Source organism: Cryptomeria japonica, chromosome 2 (assembly GCF_030272615.1).
Source record: "Cryptomeria japonica chromosome 2, Sugi_1.0, whole genome shotgun sequence".
Lineage (NCBI taxonomy): Eukaryota > Viridiplantae > Streptophyta > Pinopsida > Cupressales > Cupressaceae > Cryptomeria > Cryptomeria japonica.
The window spans coordinates 105,379,672-105,398,134 of record NC_081406.1 but is presented as its reverse complement, the minus strand read 5'-3'; positions in this window follow the sequence as shown (position 1 = coordinate 105,398,134).

Here is an 18,463-nt window from a genome sequence, read left to right as displayed (position 1 = left end):
TTCATCCTTTCACTTTGCACACACTCACAACCTATTCATTCATAATAAACTTACCCATTCCCATCATGGCTTGTTATTGATCTACCCAAGATTGGTTAGCCATTCATAATAAACCTCCCTTTTCACCTCCCTTTCCATCCATAGTAAATCAGATCCTATCTGTGGCTAAGGCAAATCCTATGTCTAGTGATGGGTGTGGAACTGAGAGCATCACATGTTTCAAGGAGTACAGTTTCTTCCAGCTTCCTTCAGTCTATCTGTGCACAATCCGCAATAAAGCATCATCTACATCGTCAATCCACAATAAAGTTTCATCTTCTCCGCAATAAAGTATCAGTTTCATGGATTCAGTCAGTTTCAGATGAGACACAGCAACAACAATGGGCTTCAACAAATCAAATCTTTCAACAGACTCAGACAACATATGGTTCCGTGCTATCTATCCTTTTTGTGAAAGTAAACATTGTGACCACAATCAAATAAGACTTATACAAGTGACAAGAGACACTAAACTTGAGGACTACAGTGGATGTTGGTGTCGAGTCTTGGTTTTCTTTTGATTTCATCTTCTTCTTTTTTTGGTGACATGTCTTTTAGCTTTTCTGGGATGTCTTTTGACTAGAAAGGCGAGGATGGGGTATCATCACCTATTTGTACTTGCTGTCTATGGATTATCTTTTAGTAATGCTATGACTTGTCCAAGGATATGAGGACACTATGAGTCTAGTGTGAACTGGGGCATTCCTTGTTTGTGACTGTCTTATCTCCATGCAAACAGGTACAATGACCTTCTGGGTTGAACATATGCCTCGATTGTCATAACCTACTTGCCATAATAAAGCTCAATGATGATAACGCACAAGAAGCTCTTTCACTTTCATATCTTCTGTCTTCCATCCCCCTTTCTTGATTGACTTCCATCGTCCTTCTTGAGTCCACGTAGTCTGCTATCACATGACTAAGTATAATGACACGCCAAAAACATTTGCATTTCATATAGTTTCACTTGCATTACCACATATAAGCATTTCATACATACATATAGATATCACAACTGCATCACATCTTGCACACAACACCTGTTAGCACAATTTACATTTTGCATTATCATATTCATCTGCATTACATACATTCATATTTGCATCATGCATATACATATAAAACATAAAAGAACAAAAACATTGCATTTCCTCATGTACATATTTGCATCCATCACATAGAAACATACATCATGAAACATCTCATCACATAAGTACGCATGCATATAGCTACCGTAAAAATGAATCATCTCATATATATAATAATAAAGTGTTATGATACAATGATGTCAAAATCATATGGCTACAAAAGCACCCGTAGGTGTCTACAATACAAAAATGGTACAATACTGATACAAAGGGAAGCCCTCTACGGCTATGATGAACTCCCTCCCTCAGAGCCGCTGGGCCTCGACGGAATCTGAGCCCCTGAAGGACCCACCCCAGGATCATCCCTCCTGTCTCCTCTATCTGGTGGTGGTGGAGGACCCATAACCCCACCACTCGATGCCTGTCTCCTCTGGCTCCCTCTCGTAGCTATCGCTGTACGCGACGGTCTATGGAAGCTCCTCACCCGCTGATCTGCTGGCACTGCACCATAGTAGAGGTCTCTCCAGTAGGCAATCTCCTCCTCTGCCCGTAGGACATAAGCATATCCTGCCCTTGTATCCTTTGCTACCTGTCTCTTGGCCCTCAGTGTTGTCTCAGCCTCTGTATAGTGCTGGATAGCCTGATCTTGCTCTCGCTCAGTATCTCTGAGCCTCATCCTAAGCCGATCTCTCTCCCTCTCTAGCTCCTGGATCTCATCTGCCTGGCCCTGGCAGATCTCCCTCAGCTCTAGCAGCTCATCCTCCACTGGGTCAGCCCCCTCTGTCTCTGCCTGTGGCTCCCCCTGTACAGGTGCCTACCCCTATGCCTGTACCTGTACCTGTACCTATACTGGTGCCTGTACTGGTACTTGTCTCTGTCCCTGTCCCTATATCTGCCTGGGACCCTATGCTGCTGGCACCTATAGCGGCAATCCACTGCGACCCCTCACTACCTGAGCCTGCCTCTCCTCGCCACCCTCTCTTCGAGGTGCAACCCTCCTCTCTCCAACTACTCCCCTCCTCCTCCGTCGGCCTCTTCCCCCATCACCTCCACCATCATCATCATCACCACCCCCATCTCCATCCAATACATCTCCCGAATCTATCAAGTGTGGGAAGGGATGCTCTACCTAGTAAGCTGTGTACTCGGCATCCATGCTGGCATCCTCGATCTCTGGCCATATGTCCCAAGGTAGGGGCATCATCTCTACCAGCTATGTCACTACTTGATCATATGACAGCAAAGGCCCAAACTGTGCCTGATCTCTAACTGTACGGGCATACATGCCTGAGCTCCGGGGCATCCTCTGAATCCTACCAAACTGTCGGCCAACCCTGTCCACAAGCTGTCTCTCTAGCACATAGGGCATCTGCCCAATCAGGTACCTGCTTTGGAAGGTGTAGGGAAGCTCAACTACATCATCCTCCCACTGCTCATAGCCCAGGTATGGCCTCCATATGACCATGTCGATGTCGTTTATCACTTACTGCCAATGCTCTAGCCTGCCAATCCATGGCTGCGATGTGATCATATCATACAAATGAATAAAGCTGCGTCCATGACCCCTGCCCATGAAGTGCATTGGTCGGGTAACCGACAGATGCTCATAGGCCCATACCTGCAGCAATGTCACTCCGCAGCCCAATCCTATGGATCCATGGTACACAAATTGATGAAGCTCATAATACAAGTGTGCCAGCACACATGGTCCCCAGGCATATCTGGTGTGCTGTGTCACCAGTGTCTCCAGTGCTCCTCCCCAGCCCACAGCCAACCCCCGTGTCACTCTATCCGAACATAGGAACCCACTGATAGCTCCTCCTATCACTATCGACAATGCTAATCCTGTGGCTGTCATGGTATCCCATGCCACGTGTCCTGCCCTCATCTCCATTCCAGGGTCCTAGAATACTCATCTCAATACCTCTCTGTCTCCATCTCGATCGTATGGGATCAGCTCCCCATCAATCGGTATCCGCAATATCCTGTACACATCCTCTAGGGTGACTGTCATCTCACCCATCGACAAATGGAAAGTGCACGTCTCAGAGTGCCATCTCTCAGCTAATGCAGTTAGCAAACCCATGTTTGCCCGAAACTCGGGCACATATAGCACATGTCTCAATCCCATCTCCTCAATAGCAGCTCTATCCTCGAAAGACAACTTAGGTCGCAACCTCTGCGTCGACGGGAATCTCTCCCGTGACTCTAGCATCGGCAAATACTCCTACAGTCAAGCAAATCAATCATGTCAGTCATAGTGGCATTCACATTTCATCACAAAATGCTACTTTTTATCTAAATGCATATGGCTATCTATCATAGTGACACTCACTGTTCATCACAAAGTGTTGCTTCTACCCTAGTGACACTCACTGTTCATCACCAAGTGTTGCTTCTATCCTAGTGGTAATCCCTATTCATCACAAAGTACTACGTGTGTGACACTCACTATTCATCACAAAGTGTTGCTCACATTTGCACTCACTGTTCATCACAAAGTGCTGCTCATATTCTAGTACTCCCTGTTCATCACAAAGTACTCTATCTTGGTACTCACTATTCATCACAAAGTGCCTTGATCTATCCTAGTCTTCCTAGAGGACCTGCTTGAGTGTATCCTCTCAGTAGCTTATCCAATCGACAGCGTATGTTCATCACAGAACTGCCGATTTGACCTAGAAGATGCAAATTCACACTTTTTCAAACGCAAACACGCTTACATGACATAAACGCACTCAAAGACTGCACAGACGCACCTGAAAAACACAGTCACGCCTGATTGACATAGACATGCCTATGCTCTACACAGATGCACCTGGGCAACACAGACGTGCCTTCTTGGCACAAACGCACCTGCACATCACAGATGTGGCCGCAATTGACATAGACGTGGGTTCAGACGTAGACGCGCCTGACACAAACACAGATGTGCCTAGCGAGCACAGACGCACCTGGCACCAATGCAGATGTGCCTGGACGTTTTTTGACACTTTTTGGACCCTAGTCTAAGCGCATTTATTACCCTATCTAGCATGCATTAATGACAAAATTAAATGCGTCAAAGTACAAGGAGGTTTCGTGGTACTTATCAGCTCTCCTACCTCTACTGGCCTCTGGAATCGGCGAACGCGCTCGAATCTGTGAGTGAAGGCCATCGCTGCTGACTGCTGTTGCTCTATTTTCGCTCTGCCATATGCTCTCATGGATGTGTAGATGACAATGAGGATGTATTTTCCCCCATGGTCTATCTTATAGCCTACCCTAGAATTGTACCTGTAGACACCCAAAATTGTCCAGTCTAATTAAATAAATATTTTATTTATTTATTTATCTAAGCTTAATTCTTCTATTAATTAAATAAATCTTTATTTATTTAATTAATTCATTTATCCTCTTCTAGCCTTATTTCTCATTTAAATAAATACATTTATTTATTTAAATTATCCTTTTCCTAAATTAAATAAATATTTTATTTATTTAATTATCCCACTTCTTCTATTAATTAAATAAATCTTTATTTATTTAATTAATTCATTAACCTTTTCTACCCATGACACATGTCATTCATCTCTTAGTTCATACACTACCTACCCCTTTCATTATTTTATTATTTCTTTTACCTACCCTCTAATCATAGCCGACCTCCTTTTACACCTCTCAATCTTATCCCGCCATGTCATATAGTGTCTTCTATATAAGGAGATGCTTCCTTCATTATCAAACCCTAATGAGCTAATGAAAAATCTTAAGGACTACACTACGATCCTACTTGCAACCACATTCCGTTCTTTTGTTGAGCTCTTGTGCATATAAAATCTGAGAGCAAATATATCAAGCAAGATCAATGGAGATAGGAATAATGAAGATCCAAACCCTATTGGACATGTGATGGTATAATCTTTGTGATTTCATTTGATTTGCATTATCTTAAGTAATCTTCATATGTTATGGTGGATCTTTGTTGTTGTTAGGCTAGGGTTTTGTGGTTGAATTCATTTAGCCTTTCAATATTGTTATTATTGTTATCCATTTTCACCATATACAGTACCCAAGCAATCTGGATGAAACACATATTGGAAGGTTTCAAGCTGAAGATATCAAAACGGGTAAGAATTTTCTGTGATAACACAAGTTCTATAAATATTTCAAAGAACCCAATATTGCATGCTAGGACAAAGCATATAGAGTTGAAGTATCATTTCCTGAGAGAGAAAGTTCAAAGCAAGGATGTATCACTGGAGCATGTTTCCACTAAAGAACAACTTGCAGATATTTTTACTAAGCCTCTACCTAAGGCTACATTTGAATATATTAGAGGTATGTTAGGGTTTGTACCCCTACATGAAGTCAATTAAGAAGATAGGGAAGCCATCAATCCTGGATCCTATTGAAAAGCTTGAAGAAGGATTGGTGAAGAATGAAGCTAATCCAAAGGGGGAGCAACTAATTGTAGATCGGTGAAGCATGGACGAGAACCAGAATGGTTTAACTTCACTTTGGCATTGTTGTCAAAGGGGGAGAAGAAATGTATATGATTGATAGCCAGTTACCAGCTGGAGATATGAAGATACAGTTGAAGGACATAATATGATTGGAAAATGTAAAATAGGATTCCTATACCTGTGTATGTGCTTTACTCTCAATCATGACAATCAATTGGTATTTATATTTTTATTGCCATCAATGCCAAAGGGGAAGAATGTTGGCATTGCATGAAGATTGCATTGGAGAAGTATAGTGTTGTCATTGATGTCAATTGCAACCGGTAATGAACCAAATATAGCTATCGGTAATGATGTAGTAAAGATCAACCGATAACCCTAACCAGTTGAGATGCACAACCCTAATGGATGAAGTTTGGAGATCGATTGTGATGACCTATGACCAAATGATGATCGGTGATGAAGATTCCACATAAGAATGATGCATGTGATGAGTTTTGAAATGGATTTGGTGTGTAAGAGATAACTATTTATCTTGGGAATGATCAAATGCATAATATGAAGTGACAAACGCATGATGAGTTATAGATTCAAAGTGCGGTGATTCAGAAATGGTTGTAGATGCCTAGAAGATTTTAATTTTGATTGCATGTAATCTAACAATCAAGATTGAACCGATGTGTTTGTAATCTCTATGACATTTGTAGGGTTTGTGTTGTGTTACCAACCTAATGTATTTTCTTATAAGGTCGATGATTTGTTTCAATGAAGTGTTGGCAATTTGGTTATGTGTGCAAGTGATTGTTGCTGAACTAGGAAGTGTGTCTACAAAATGTTGTGAAGGCAAATAGGAGTGATAAAGGATCCGATTCAACAAGGAAGTGCTATTTCTAGATCAGTCAAGAACCTATTGTTCTCTAATCATTACAATAGTTAAATCCCTTAACCGGGTAAGCTTTAACATGCTTGTTGTTAAAATCCTCTAACCAGGTGATCCATTAGCTTGGATTTGAAATCCTCCACCAAGGTCACCTTTAACAGGGTATTGCCTTTAATAGGGTATTTGTAGTCAATCCCTTAACTGATTGGTCCTTAACCAGATCTGTTCCTAATAGGATATTATTGTATAAGCTTCTAACAAGGCTTGGCTCCTAACAGGGCAAACTTCAGAAAATTTCAAAATACTTGTGGGTATTGATCCCCATCGTGGTTTTTCCCATTTGGGTTTCCATGTGAAAAATAATTATTTCAAGTGGTGAATGATTTTGTGGACGTGTTTTTGATATGGTTGATTTGAATGACTCGTAAATCTACATAGATATATTTGAATGACTGGAAATGATCTGAAACATGTTTTCACTGGTATTAGTAAAGTGGTTTCAGGTTCTGTTAAATGGTATTTAAGTTTCAAGACCTTTTGCATTGTGTCATTGAGTATTAGGACAACCGGTAAAGTTTAACAGTGCAGTTGCAAATTTGTCTAAGTGTCTAAACCCGTATAATTTATGAGTTGATTCAGAGTTGAAACTTTGTTTTGGTGAAAGTTTAGATTATGTTCTATCTACTGATTCACTGCCCCATCTTAGTAGTTGACCGAATCTTTACAATTTCATCATATTATCACACTCCCTTTTATCTATCACATAAATGAATCAGTTTTTCTTTGTCCCGTTGGTGAAAATTTTTACCAACTTTAAGCATTTTTCTATTGGCAATTGAAATGCATTTGATTGGTTTCATATATTGTCATTGATGGCAACTTGTTCTGACTTTCATTATTTAGTTTGGTTGTTCACCAATAGATACTTCATCGGCATTGGCACGGGCACCAACAGATATCTTCACTTGTAGGAAGGATTCTTTGGGTACCAGCATTGGAGGTCAACATGACTTACAATAGGATACTGGTATTGGAGGCCGACATCATTTGGGAGATCCAGTAATCGACAATTGATATTGATATTTATGTATATATGTAAAGAGCCAACATATATATTCATTTTGTAATTATCTATGTAAGTCAACATGAGTCATGAAGGATTGTAAGGGTATATAAGTCAATTGATTAGGTCATTTTTTGATATGAGAGATATGAGAGGGATGGTTGTAATGAGAGGAATGTTGTAATGTGAAGATTATGTAAGAGGTTATTCTGGAAAGGGTTTAGGGTTTCTGAACCAGAACAGTCAGATCTTGAACTCGAATTCTATCAGGCATAGCAGATGCATTAAATGAGTTCAGTCTTATGTTTTATTATTCAAAGTGATTGTAGTCAGTGAGACTCCTTTGAGTTGAACAATGTGCTCTAGGCTGTAAGCCTTCTAGCATGTGTAGGCCCCTATATTATGTAATATCTTTTTATATGGCCAGTGGATTGATATTGTGGGTCACAATTCCCACCGTGGTTTTTCCTCTTTGAGGTATTGCATGTATAATTCTTTGTGTTATGGTATTCATTTGTGTGATTGTCTTATTGATTGCTTTACTTTTTTCAATTATATATGTACCGGTTTATCGATTGGTGAATGCATGTTATAATAAGGTTATACTGGTAGAAAACTAATTTACCCCCCTCCCCCTCTCAGTGTTCTTGGATTACAACAATTGGTATCAGAGCCTTATGCCTCGAAGGAAGTCTAATAGTTTGAGGGAGATTCTGAATCCGAAATCCATGGATATGAGTTTAGAGAAGCAACTTGAGGTAGCACTTGAAGGTTATGATGGTGAAAGGATGAAGAACTTGAAGTTACAAGGTGAATTGAATTTTGCCAAGGAATTCATTCTTATCCTACAAGAGAGGTTGTCATTTGTTCAAGCTAGGAGGAAGGAACTTCTCCAAAATAAGGATAATGAAGAGAAAGATGCCCTTAATGAAAGATGTCAAAAGATGAGTCAGGAGAATATGGTCATGAGGAATGAAATGCGAGCCCTAACTATGAGGATGTCAAAGGAGATTGAAGACCAGAAGATGAAAATCTCTGAAAGATAGATCTGAAGAATGCATCTGGTTGGCTCATGAAAATGATATGTTGAGAATAGCTTTAGTGCAATCCCAAAGCAATGAACAAGAACTTGAAAGATGGATGATAATTCTAAGAGATGATCTAACTATTGCAAGTGAGTACAAGGATAAATTCAAGATTAGTTCAGCACAGCTTAATGAATTATTAAAAAGTCAAAGACATAATGGAGATTCTAGTGGACTTGGATTTGAAAAAGGTCAATGCTCCGGTACTACAAATGAAGATCAAAACAAGAAGACATTGATAAGGCAACTTAATGCTTACAAATTTAATGGTAGATGCTTTGTTTGTAATAAATTTGGTCACATGGCTAGGCAATGTAGAAATAGAGAAAATTAGAACTATAATTCTACTCCCAGTCAATGTTCTAAATGCAATAAGTATGGTCATAAGACAAAAAATTGTAGAATGAATGTAAAATATCATGCATGTGGAAAATTTGGACATGTGTCTAATCAGTGAAGGTCAAGCAATTATTCCAGTTATAGCAAAGGAATTCAAAAGAAAAATGTTACATGTTATGCATGCAACAAGATTGGACACATAGCTAAGTTCTGTAGAAGCAAAAATCCACTAGTTAACAATGATGGATCAAATGATAAAGGGAAAGAGAAGGTCAATGAAATCTGGCAAGATCATATCAAGAAATGGGTCAGGAAATTAGATGATCAATCAGCAGATGGTAATGCTTTGGTTACTCAACTGACCGAGGAGGTTGCTCTTGCACTGATAAGAAGCTCATCTGGTAATTGAGGCAGATGCCTTAGGGGTAGGCAAAATTCATGATATTATTGCTTAAGCCCTGGGAAGGAATTCTGGAAGATATTCTAAACATTGGAAATGTTTACTTGGCTTGGAGATGTTTGACCAAAATTTGGTATGTTCCACCGGAAGTCATTCATATCAATGATAGATTAGGGTTTCTTGAAGGTTAAAATGTTTAGTCCACTTCATTTATGATCAACTTGCATTTAGATGGATTAAGAGCGATACAGAGCGAGTCTAAGGTGATTCAGTGCGATCAGATATCTTCTTCAGAGATTCCATTAGCAATTAGAAGAGTTATTTAGGGTTTCACCAACAACTATTTCTCAAGTATTTATCTTTCATCATGGAAGTGGGATCATTTTTTGCACCTACTTTTATTGAAAATCTAGCTGTTGTCGAGGTTAAGGACCATCCTAGGAAAATTTTCAAGCAATGTCCACATATTTCCACCTTGGATGATTTGGTTGGTGCATTTTCCTCTGTTTCGGAAGGAGTTGTTTATGTGGAAGATGTTAGAGCATACATTCACTGCCACATTGAGGATCTAGGTACCAATGACACCAAGAGAAGGTATATGAGCAAGTTGATGGGAGACTCTGGAAAGATCAAGCCCAAGTATAAGCACATTGAGGATCTAGGGTTTACTCGCATTCTGGATACCCTGAATTTGAAGATGAGATAATCAGATATGTATTGAGCAGAGTTCATGGAGAATTCATTTGGTTGGACAAACCTAATAAGATCATGAAGGAGGCCATTAGGGCCATCACCGGTTTGTCGCAGATTGGTCAGTGTCTGAAGAAAAAGATTTCTAATGATCAAGTTAACAAACTCACTGGTGCAACTTCAAACCGATGATCAATGAGGGTCAACACCATTAGTGATAGAGACATCAAATTTGGTAGCATGATCATTGGGTACAAGGTAACTCAATCCAATCATCTCAACTCTGTTTCTAGCTCCTACATTTATGCCACACATAAGATTATGAGGGAAAATGAGAAGTTAGATATCTGTGGATGGATGTTAGATGAGTTGTTAATCAACCTTGGGAAGATCAAATACTGAGATAACTATATGACAACCTAGATGTTATGAGATTATCAGCTTTGGAGGAGGATAAGCATATAAAGATTCAATAATTTATTAACTACTTGTGGATCCATTACTCCAAATGAGTTGGATATGACACTTGAGGTTGCAGACAAATTTTTTTTCATGGCAAGCACATGATAGTTAGTCTTATGCTAGGTAGGGTTAATGAGATAATTGATGAAACCCACAAGGCATGGGTTCAATTATTTGCTAAAAACCCTAGTTTTTACACTTCACCAAAAGCTAAAATAGACACTACTAACATCCCGGTTGAAGGGAAAGGAAAAGGTATAGTGGGTACCTCATCCACAATTTTGAAAGATAATAAGGCATTGGATGTAGATCCCCTGGTAGAATCTAATGTACATGATACAAAGGTGATACCAGCAAATATGGAGATATCGGCAGTGTAACAGAGTGTATAGGTTACAAATGTTGAGGACAATAGTCATCCAGATCAAAATGTACAAGTTGAGGATATAGTTCATAAGGAGGAACTAGTAGTAACTGATACTGTACCAAGTGGTGAAGCCACCGGTGCAAAAGAGGAAGCTATTAAAGTTAATAAACCATCAGAGAAGACAAAGGAATCTGGCAGGGAACCAATAGAAAGCACATCATTATTGTAAATTGACACCTCACAAGTAGAGAAGAAGAGCATAACTAAGATGAGTTATACTGAGCTCATGATGATGGTTGCTCAGAAGATGATGAAGGAAGGATCTATGGACAAAGGAATTATTGATCAATCAAATCCCAATTTTGCATAGACTTGTCCTGGAGTTCCATTTTGACAAAGGAGAAAGCCCATCCAACAAGCTCAAAATAATTATAGAGCACATTTCTAAGGACTTTCAATATTTACAATAGATATCTAACTGCCAGGCATTGGAGAGATTCATAGAAGCTAAGAGAGCTACTTTTGATCAAATGATTGAATTTGAGAAGAAAGAGATTATTGACAAACTGAAGTTAATTGATAATGTTTTAAGACAATGTACTGATATATATAGAGTATTTTTTAAAATAGCTTTACTTACTACAAATATAGATAAAGGGATTAAGGATTCACAAGAGAAAATTGTAAGTATAGTCAATTCTTTTGATGGCTCAAATTCTTTGACTACATCTATTGATGGTCAAATTTTTTAATTGGAAGCTCAAGTTTTAGCTCTTGAAAGGGATAAAGACAAAATTATAAGGAGAGATAAAGGGCTTAGAGGATTGGTGAGTCCCTAGTTGGACTCCTTGAGTGTACATAAAAATGAATGCATTGATTTGGTTGGTAGGCCCACACTAGTAGAGCTTAAGGATAAAGAGTCATATGTTCACATGCTTAATGGACTTGTATCAATATCCAACACATTCAAATTTGGTTGGGATACTTATCAATTGGGATACTTATCTAGAGCTTTTGGAGAGAGCCTATCCGAAAATTTACAAATATATTTAGCTTTGGTAATGTGTTTTGGGACAAATTATTTGTACAGTATTTCATTCTTCATCTCGGTTTTTGGTATTTTTTTGGCATTGATATCAAAGGGGGAGGTATAGGTGAAACATATATTCTTGACATCAAGAGATATGGAGTATTTTGTACAGATCATGATCACATATGGATATTCAGGTTAGGGGGAGCAGTCTCAGGGTGAAACCGACAAATGGAAACCATTATCATTTTTCACATGAGTGTTGCCATCAATGCCAAAGGGGGAGATTGTTGGAAATTGACACTCATTTGGTTGGTTTCATATGTTTTCATTGATGGAAACATGTTCCAACTTTCATTCTTTGGTTTGTTTGTTCACCAGCAGACACTTCATCGACATTGGCACTAGCACCGGTAGTGGCACCGACAGGTATCTTCACTGGTAGGAAGGATTCTTTGTGTACCATCGTTGGAGGTTGACATGAATTACAACAAGATATCGATATTGGAGGCCAACATCATTTGGGAGATCCAACAATCGATAATTGATATTGATACCTATGTATATATGTAATGAGCCGACATGTATATTCATTTTGTAATTATCTATGTGAGCCAACATGAGTCATGAAGGATTGTAAGGCTATATAGGTCAGTTGATTATAGCATTTTGTGATATGAGATATATGAGAGAGATGATTGTAATGAGAGGAATGTTGTGATGCAAATATTATGTAAGAGGTTATTCCGGTAAGGGTTTAGGGTTTCAAAACCAAAACAATCTGAGCTTGAACCAGAACTCTATCAAGCATAGTAGATGCATTAAATGAGTTATGTCTTATGTTTTATTGTTCAAAGTGATTGTAGTCAGTGAGACTCCTTTGTGTTGAGTAGTGTGCTCTAGGCTATAAGCCTTCCTGCATGTGCTGGCCCCTATATTATCTAATATCTTTTCATATGGCCAGTGGATTGATATTGTGGGTCACAAATCCCACTGTGGTTTTTCCTTTCTTATTTTTTCCATGTATAATTATTTGTGTTATGGTATTCATTTGTGTGATTAGCTTATTGATTTCTTTACTTCTTTCAATTATATATGTATCGGTTTACCAGTTGGTGAATGCATGTTATAATAAGGTTAAAGTTGAATATACTGGCAGAGCACTGATTCACACCCCCAATGTTCTTGGATTCCAATATTGTCCTCTCCAACTTGAAGATCAGTGCAATCTCCCTTATCAGCTAAAAACTTTCCTTTTTCATTCATCACGTCATAACAATCAAACAGGTTCTCCAGCATAATCAGACCCTTTGGGAGTTTATTTGATTTTAGCTCAATAACCCGATCGCCATATATTTCTACTACCTTGTATGAACATTTCTATTTGTTTATCACTTTCAAAATCTTACCAATTTAAATCATTATCAGGTATAGCCAGTCTAACAATTACCCAAACTGAGAATTTGTTTTCTAACAAGCTTGAAACAGGACCAAATTGGGATCCTATTGTAGCCATATGGTTTGCGATCTTATTTTTCTTTCAAGGAATAATTTGGATATTGAAAGCTTCAAAAATTTTGATCAAATCCTAGAATTTGTGATGGTATGAGTATATGCGGACAAGTTTTGGAACAAATATATGCTGAAACTTGTTGGATTACAAATTTAGAGTCTCCCAAGATTGTTAGTTGCTTAACACCTAAGCGCTCTACAAGGCTTAGTTTGTGGACCAATCCTTCATATTTCGCTTCATTGTTCGAATAAGAAGAATGAAAATGGAAGGACTGAAGATTTTTTTCTCCAGACAAAGATCTTAGACAAATGCCTACTCTGGATCCTGTTTTGCATCTTGCTCCATCAAAGTGCAGAGTCCAGAGGTTTGACGTTTTATCCTCTTTTTCCTTTTCTTTGTCTTGCAAGTATTTTGATACTTTGGGGACTATGTGATCTTCGTCAAATATTACATAAGCTCTAAGCCCTATGGCATGATAATTTCACAAAGGATCTGCATCTATGAATTCATTAAGGAAAACCTCTTGGTCTGGAGTGGAGTCACTAGTTACGACCTCATCTTTAATCAATTCAACACACTTCATATCATTTTTGGTAATTGAAGTATGAGTTGCTTCAAAATTAATCATGGCCTCGTCAACTATATGTTCCATATGTTATGGCTCAGATAATATTTTCAACTTGGCCCCATGTTTTGTTCTAAGGATAAGGTGAGACCAATCCAAGGAGAGATATCCTCCTATTTTAGTAGTAAAATATCTAGATAAACAAAAACCAAAAACAGGGGGAATATCAGTAACCACCACTTCCTGAGGAACTATGATACTTGGACAAGAAAATAAGGTAAGTAGAAGGTTTTTAATCAAACCTATAGCCTAAAGTTTGTTTCTGTCAAGTTGCATGACTCCTCTACTTAGGGGCTTATATTCTAGCTTTAAAACTTCTTCTATTTATTTAGGCATTACTGTGGTACTGGCCCTTGAATATATCATAGAGTTGTGGACCAATTTATCTCCTACAATAAGAGTCAAGAAAAAAGGGGTAGGTTTTGGTTTATCAATATTACCATTAGCGGGAACCTCCTTGTCTTTAGTGAGTATTGTAGATGGTTGTGAGTGACTTCTAGTTTTTAACTCTTTATTTTTTGCACATGTTGTATCTATTGTTCATCTGGTGGTAGGATTTTTTGTTTCACCCAACGTTTCTTGTAGCAGGGACTTCTGTTTGTGAATAGTAAGAATATCCCATAAGGATACATTTGCAGGAGATTTCTCCAATTTCTCCACCACATTAAGAACCATAGGAATAGGACCTTTTATTCCTTTGTCTTGTAGGGTATGAGTTCTTTGGGTTTTTGCACATTGGAAATTACAACAGTGGATCTTAAGGCTTATCTGTGATCACCTTTAGTTGTTGTACCTGTAATACCCTGAAATTGGTCATCTAAACCATGGGCCCCTAATGTCGACAACATCACCAAGGTCCTAACCAAAGGCAATTAAATCAATCTTGAGCATATTATTAATTCTTTAATCATCAAATATCACATGGCAAATCAATTACTCGATATTAATTAAATATTTATTTAATTAATTAAATCATTTCCAAGAATATCATTTTGATCAATTATCCCATTTTAATTTATTAAATATCCTTGCATATTTAATTAATTAATATAAATTGCCATTTAATCATGCAAAGATAATTAATTTATTACAAAAGATAAATTAATTACAAAGCAAGAGTTGAATTAAAAAAAAAAAAGAATTGAATTGAGAGAGAAATCAAACTTGAGATATTATTTCTTTTTCTAAATTTGGAACTTGAAATTAGAAAAGCAATTAAATTGAATTATTGAATTATTCTCTAAAATTGGAACTCAAAGCTTTTCAGAAAAAGAAGTTCAGTTGCATTGAAAAGACCTTTTTCTTGAATAAATCAAATATATGCATGGAATTATCTATTTTTATCCTATATGCATGGAAGTAATTTATTATTATTTTCCAATGCAACTTGAACTTCTAATTTGAATGCATTTCAATTAAACTATAGTTGGAATCTATCTCAAGGTTAACTGAATCTGATTTCTCAATTATTTTCAGTTAATCCTAAATTGAGCTTTTTTGTTCTCTTGTGATTCTCTATAAATTCAGTCTTCAACTCTCATTCCAATTCACCCTAGAGATTTTTGAGAACATGCTTGGAGATTATTATCACACTAATTTTGCTATAGAGTCATTGAAGATTATTGTGCTTTTTAGATTGTTTGCATCCCTTTTCCATTCATTATTGCTTGCATCCATTATTGCTTGAATTGATTATTTTCTTGAATTATTCATCCATCTTGTATCCATATAGCTTAATATCATATAGATTAAATCCTTCATCTTGGTGTAGTCTAGTCACTGGTATTGCTTATAAAAATCTGAGAGCAATCTTATATTCGCATCTTTTAGAAGGAAATTGGTCACTTTGTTATGGTTTATTACTTATTGATTATTGATTATTAACCATGCATATAATGACTTAATTGAAGTGTTGTGCTTACAGCTACAGGTTCACTTTTTCACACACACATTCTGGCACCCACCGTGGGGCCCGAAGACTACTTTTTTTTCGGCCTCCAAGATTGATTTTTTTTATTTTTGTTATTTTTCACGTTTTTCGACTTTTCGGATTTTTAGCTGTATAGTCTCTGCATCATCTCGTATGACAATTTTCATAGGCTAAAACAATAAATTGCAGGTGTAGTACGAACTGAAATATCCTACCGCGTGAGCAAATCATCTATCGTACAAGCAGAAATCCTCTATTGTACGAGCAGAGATCATCAACAAATCTTCTTTTGTATGATACTTCATCCTGTCTCGTACGAGTCGATAATCTGTCATACAATTATGTATTTTCAAGTAAAAAAGAGGCAAATTTCATAATTTTCTCATTTCTGATTGATTATTCTAATGACTGACTCTGACTATTTATCTGTCTATCTCAGAGTTTTTCATAGGCTAACTAGTTTTTGCAGAATGCTTGTCGCACAAAGACAATATGACTACTTATTCGTTGTCTTTGTAGGTTACCTAAGGAGAATCAACTAAACATTGTGTATTCTTTAAATTCATTTTTAGGCACCTAACTTGCTATCTAGTTAATGAACAAAATCTATCTTTGGTGTTTTAGAAAAATCTGAGAGGTAGGAGAGTATGCTCTTGTCTTCTTCTAGACAATCAGAAATCTAGACCCTTGAAGTATTTTCTTAAGATTGATTGCAACATCTTTAGTAGGCCTGCCCTCCCAAGGAGCTAATAACTCTATAGCCTTTACGGTCGGTGAGAGGGGAATGACCTAAGTGGGAATGGCTAGATGCCAAGTACTCCAACCCACAATAAAATAAATGTGATTTGGTGAAAATCAAGTCAACGGCAGTGCTCGGGAATAGCTCTCCTCCATACCCTTGGGTATATTAAACCTTGGTTTTCAAGGCTGGGAGACCTCTTAATTGAGTTTATACCTCGATGCGCTGAACAGATCCCTAACTAAATCCAATTTAAAATTAGAAGCTACTCGGTTCACCTCCGAAAGGGAGATAATCTTTGTGCAAGAGAGATAGTAACTCTCCCAAGATACTTGTCATTTTGTGCCCCATTAGCATTTGGAGTCGGATAATACGGTGTTGAGAATCCATTACATGAGACTCAACAGCCGTATTCTGATTAGCTATTGGGTGTGTACCTAAGTCTACAAGCAAAGGTTTTATTTCCTCACCAAATTCCTTAGGGTTTGCATGCTGTGATTGGAGTCACTATTACATACTACCTGTTTTCTATGTTTTCATCCCTAAAACAAAAACTGAAATGCCAAAAATTGGGGAAGACAAGAAACAACTCAGTGGTTTGAAACTCTGTCCATGTCAGAAACTAGTCCATCCTAAGTAGAAACTCTATCTGTGTCAGAAATTAGTCCATCCTAAGTCGAAACTCTGTCTGTGTCAGAAATTAGTCCATCCTAAGTCGAAACTCTATCCATGTCAAAAATTAGTCCATCTTAAGTTGAAACTCTGTCCGTGTCAGAAACTAGTCTATCCTGGTCAAAATTAGTTTATCTTAGAATTGGTCATACTTGGTTATCATACTTAGCAATCAGAAAAACTCAAAATTTCTAGGCTCTGTCCTGTGAACAGTCGTACGAGTTTGATAATTTATCATCCTAGATCACATCCTGTGTCATACGAGTCTTCTGATTTATCGTCCTATGCCCGATCCTGTATCGTACGAGTCATTTTTATTTGTCGTTTGGCTTTGTATCCTGTGTCGTACGAGATAGAACTACTTTGAGTCTTTTGTCATCTTGCACATACCCATCTATCGTACAGTACAAGGAAACAACTCATATGAAATAGAACTATTGTCATCCTATAGCTGCTAAATTGTCATCCGACCCCCCCCAAAAAAAATCCTGTCGTACGAGTCTTTGGTTTTGTCAGAACAAAATAGTCAAACTTTCCTAAAAACAACTTATAGTGAACATAATATTGGTTATCAATTTTCCTGAGCATAAACAGATCAAGACAATGTACCTCTGCCATTTGCATTGCACGATTTGGTCGATCATCTTTTAGCTAGTCCAATCAACTACCTATCAAATTTTAGTCACTTAGATAACGTCTTTTATAAGATAAATCGTTCCTGAAACTAGACTGAATCTTACACTATGCTTAGAATCAACTTAGATAATGTTTTATACAGGATAGATCATTCCTAAAACCAGACTGAATCTCAGTTGTTTCTCCCAAACAATACTCTAAACAAAACAACTAGCTCTGAAATTGATCTTGACCTCTGCAGCACAAACATCTTTAGGTCACACTAATCCATAAAAATGTCTATTCAAACTAGGAATTCTCATAAGAAAGAAGCTAAAGGAAAAGAACAACCCTTCAAATATCAAGATAATCCATTCTACGTGAAGGATCCACTCACTAACATGCCGTCATCATCGGGCGGACCAATTTTTGATGAACCTGAATCTCCCACCATACATGAGATAGAATACAATGATGGAAA